This window comes from Phocoena phocoena, chromosome X (assembly GCF_963924675.1).
Source record: "Phocoena phocoena chromosome X, mPhoPho1.1, whole genome shotgun sequence".
Classification (NCBI taxonomy): Eukaryota; Metazoa; Chordata; class Mammalia; order Artiodactyla; family Phocoenidae; genus Phocoena; species Phocoena phocoena.
The window spans coordinates 113,805,786-113,811,282 of NC_089240.1; positions in this window are offsets into that span (position 1 = coordinate 113,805,786).

The following is a 5,497-nucleotide window of genomic DNA, read 5'->3' on the forward strand; positions in this document are numbered from 1 at the left end:
TCAGGAGAATGGAGAAAACAATCACTCAAATAATTTACTGTGTTCTGTGCTTCAGATGAGCCTAGGGAGCAGATAGGAGTCAGTGTTTGTAATGAATAGGATAGAATGGGTGAGGTAGAGAAATGAGTTATGTAAACACCCGCAGGACAAGTGTAGTATAAAACACATCTTTGCAATTACTTTCTGAGCTCTTTTAGCATTTAAGTACCTATATCACGTTGTACCAAACACATTCAAATCTTATCTTCCCGAACATACTGGGAAGTTCAGTGTCTGGTAAGTTCTTAAATATTTACATGTTAATATAGGGAGCAAAAGTATGAAACAGTGAAAGGAGCTAGAGCAAAACCATTTTATGATAATAGCATTTTATTTGTTTTTCTTTGTTTCTAAAAGAATGTCATTGTTAATACTTTAAATATTAAGATAATCTGATTTCACACCTTTCTTAATAAACTTCAGTACATGCCATATATCAAATGCCATCCAGTTTAACAATATACACAAATATTCTATTGTTATAAAGAATAAGAGCTTACATCAATAACCAGTGGCCAGTCATATAAAGCCTTACTTTTTAGACTTTTCTTAAACTGACCCAACAAAGTAATTGCTGTAAGAGCTAAAGAGTAGTGCCAAGGGAAAGGATGCTGAGGAAATGAAAGCAGTGTTTATGCTGTCTGAGCAGTTGGTCATAAAGAGATGTTTATACTTTTGTTCATTAGAATACCAATATTAGATTTTTTGAAATAATTTTGTGGGGTTTTTTTTGCGGTACGCGGGCCTCTCACTGCTGTGGCCTCTGCCGTTGCGGAGCACAGGCTCCGGACGCGCAGGCTCAGCGGCCATGGCTCACGGGCCCAGCCTCTCCGCGGCATGTGGGATCTTCCCAGACCGGGGCACGAACCCGTGTCCCCTGCATCGGCAGGCGGACTCTCAACCACTGTGCCACCAGGGAAGCCCTTTTTGAAATAATTTGATGACGGGGTCGGTGTGTAATTATTTTACTTTCTGATGTTTAAGGGATATTATGTGCAAATTCAGCCTACTGTAATCATGTAATTTTGCTATTGCTTTTGGCTAACTCCTTTTTTGGAAATGCCACTTTATTTTTACAGGGCATATGCTTTTTTAAATAGTTGGCTATGAATGTGTATATTTAAATTTCTGAATTAAAATGATATTACTACAAATGGACAAAAAAAACCACCTCATCTTTGACACTTACCAGCTGTATGTGACCCTGGGCAAGTTTGTCTCTTTTAGTTTCAGTTTTCTTACCTGTAAAATGGAGTGACTATATAAACGTTGAGGTTCTCAACATAGCTATACAAAATGCATTTTTAATGTTAACATTTGGAGTAAAATCAGAGTCTAGATATATATTTGGAATCAGTAACTTTACTAAATAAGTGAAATACAACATTTAAAACACCCAAACTCCATGTTTAAGAAGCCAATTCTAGTTTAATCTGGTTATACACACCCAAACAAATTCCTAGTATTTGAAGCAAACCCCCCAAAATAAAACCATGTTTAACCAATAAAAACTGTTACAAATGATTGTGTCATCAAAATACACTTTGGGGCTTCCCTGGTGGCGCAGTGGTTGAGAGTCCGCCTGCCGATGCAGGGGACGCGGGTTCATGCCCCGGTCCGGGAAGATCCCACATGCCGCAGAGCGGCTGGGCCCGTGAGCCATGGCCACTGAGCCTGCGCGTCCGGAGCCTGTGCTCCGCATCGGGAGAGGCCACAACAATGAGAGGCCCACTTACCGCAAAAAAAAAAAAAAAAAAACCACTTTGAATGGCCAGTGGTACTTTTAAGCTGGGATACTGGAGCTTGCATAACTATATATTCTCAGCAGGGATGGAGCGCCCATGACTGCAAAGAACCAAGGAGTTTGGGGTCCAGTGGTAATCTTTGGTGGCAACATTAGCAAGCCTTTGAAAACAGGCAAGAAAAAACTGCTATGGCAATTTTCCCATCAGTAACTCAAACCACTTCCTTACCTTTAGTCATCTACCCGTGCTGCAGCCTTTTAGGTAAAATTGACCCCAATGGAAGTGACTAGCTATAGTCATATTGCCTCAATACATCACAACAAACCAAGAGACCAGATTAAAACTGTAGAGGTAATTTAGGTAGGTAACAAACCCCTTTATTTTGTTTGGAGCAGTATCTTTAAATATTTAAACCAAGAACAATCCTGGCTCTTTTTGGTCCCATTGATAATAGTAATTATATAGTCTTTTTTTTTAAACTAAATTTGTGTTCTGTTTATAGCACTTGATAATGATTCTTTGTAACTGAATAGATGCTCTGGTAGAAGCCCCTACAATTTTAAATAACTTGAATGGGATGGTTAGAAACTGAAAAAGTTTATTTCAAAGCTGCAAGCATTTTCCATATCTTAAGAGGTATGGATTTGCAGACTTCTTTGAGGCAGACATTCTTTTGTTCTGAAAAAAACTACCTGAAATGTCCTTTAGTCTAACAAAATATAAGACCATCAGGTCCTATCCACCCCACTCCGTCCCATCCCTAGTATCCTCAGGACTTGATAACCTCATGGCCTTTTTTTTTTTCCCAAACCTTAGTTGAATTCTGAAAGTCTAAGCCTGGTCCTCCCAGAGGCCGGCAGGACTAAATCTAGGGTGGCTTAAGGGCTTACATTCAGAGGTGTTTTCTCAACTCTGAGCCCCTCTAGTCATATATTGCCCTATCTCCCATCTCCCAAGTATACTTTTCACCATAATACTGTTTCCTCTCCTATTACCCAAAGTTCCCCTCTTCTCTCAGCAACCAAACACTCCATCATGCCTTTTCTGGAATGGCTGCTACATAACTATCACACTCCTTTATATCCTCAATGCCTTTTCCGAGCATTTTTTTCCCACCTCCTTACCTTAATGGAAATCTGATTTTCCTCTCAGGACACCATTTCCTTTGCGGCCCTCTTGAATGGGCCTACTTCATCTCTCAACACCCCACATTCCGTAGTCTGGGAGGTAAGGTTGGTGTCCTCCACATTGGGGAATGCCACTTTCAAGTCATTATTCCCTCCTTTGAGGTCCATACTGTTTGGGTGTGCTACCACTTCCCCATCTCGGTCCCTGTTATCAACTGAACTTATGGCCACTCTTCTGTATTCACTGGAGACTTTAGCAACTGGCTCTTCCTTTCTATCCCAAGCCCTGCTGACTTCATCCTGGGGGGTTTCAGGGTCCACATGGCCAACCAACCCATTACCCTGGCCATTTTATTCCTTGACTTCCTTGTTTCAAATGACCCTCTCCTCCACTCAGCCACCCATTCCAACAGTTACACTTCAGATTACCCTTGTAATCAGCAGAAATTTAACCTAACTCAAAATTCTACTTTCTGATTACACCTCCCATTATGCCATTTCTCACTTAATGATTTCACTACAGCTGTTTTTTGTTGTTGTTTTTGTTCATTGAAGAGACATTTGGTGTCAACACTGATTCTGCTCCTCTCTCATGCTACCAGAACCCCACTTTCTTCCACTATCCACCTCTCAGGGAATGTGACTCTATTCACCAGTTTAGGGTAAATCCTGATTAACCTAAAAGGATGTTTTTCAAATTGTGGTCCCTGGAAGTCCCTTTCCAAGGTCCCGCAAGGTCAAAACCATTTGCATCCTCCTCCTCAACAGCAGCAGCCTTTTTTTTTTTTTTTTTTTTTTTTTTACTGTGTGGACATTTTCACCGATGGTGCAAAAGCAGTGGTAGGTAAAACTGCTGATGCACTGGCATGAATCAAGCCCGTGGTATCAGACTGTACTAACAGTCATTGTACTTCTCATCACCACACGCTTGAAGAAAGCAAAGTGAGATCTGATTTTACCTGAGGAATCAGTAAGAGGTATTAATTTTATTCAATCTCAACCCTTCGGTATAGGTCTTTTTAATATCCTGTGTGACAAAATAGAAAGTATGCATAAAGCACTTCTGCAGAAAAAAGTGTGATGGTCATCTCAAAAACATTAACTTGGGCTTCCCTGGTGGCGCAGTGGTTGAGAGTCCGCCTGCCGATGCAGGGGACGCGGGTTCGTGCCCCGGTCCGGGAAGATCCCACATGCCGCGGAGTGGCTAGGCCTGTGAGCCATGGCCGCTGAGCCTGCGCGTCCGGAGCCTGTGATCCACAACGGGAGAGGCCACAACAGTGAGAGGCCCGCGTACCGAGAAAATAAAAAACATTAACTTGCCCAGGTGAGTTACAAACTGAACTACCTGTTTTCTTCACGGGACTCCATTTTTATTTGAAAGAATGATGGGCAAACTATGGTTATTTAAACTTAGTATTTGGCAGATCTTTTTCTCCATAAATGAATGAAATGTGCCTGGCACTTAAAGAGAACAACCTTTGTTTACAACTGCAGTCAACTGTAAAAAACGCTCCTGAGATGTCAGGGAAGATGAAAATCAAAAAGTGCCCATTAAGTTTAGGAACATGAATGTCCTTCCAACCTTCTCAAAAGATTTCAGTGGGTGGTGAGGGTGGAATACAGATTGAGGTAAGTTGAGAAGTGAGTGGGAAATTTAAAAAATGGAGACGGTGAGAACAGACAACTCTTGGGAGAAGTTTAACAATGAGGGGGGGAAAGATAGAAGGATAGCTAGAAGGGGAAGGGGGTATCAAGGAAAATTGTTCTAAAGATGGGAGAGGCTTGAGCATGTATAAGAGATGATGGGATGGAGAAAATAAAGGAGTGACAGAAGAAACTGGAGGGGGAATAATGGGCGGGGTTCAGGGGAGAGATTGGGATCTAGGTCTCTATTGATGATGATGGTGATGGTAGTGGTGGTGGTGCTGTATGTGTGTTGGTTGAGTAGGAGTCATAGAAGTTTGGAAAAGGGTGGAGAAAGCATGAAATTGTCATTGCAGAAACTGGGAGAGCAAGCAGACCAGAGAAACAACATGGTCTTGCAGGCATTGTCGATCTCATCTACACCCCTTGCTTCTACCATTTATATGTTGCTGGTTCCCAGATCTGTACCTCCAGTCCATGCACTTCCTCTAACCTCCAGGTCCACATATCTCACTGACCACTGGATAACTCCACTTGGGAATCACACGGGGCATGTCACTCACTGCATCCCAAATCAAACTCGTGATCTTCCCTCCCAAACCAGGTCCTCTTTTAGTCTTCCTTATCCATCATCCATCTTACCTAGGAGTCATCCTTGTTTTGTCCATTTTCCTCACCTTCTACATTCAATCACCAAATGCTATTGATTCAGTTTCCTTAGCATACCTTCAGTCTAGCCACATGATCCCAGCCCCCTACTTACCACTTTAGTTCAGGCCAGTATGACCTTGTATCTGGACTATTGCCAAATCCTCCTACCTGCCTCCCCCACCCTTTATTTTATTTTCCATAAACAGAGTGATCTTTTTCAAAAGCAAATACCATGTCACACTTCTGTTAAAAACCCTTCAAGAGCTTTTCACTGCCCCCAGGCTAAAGAAC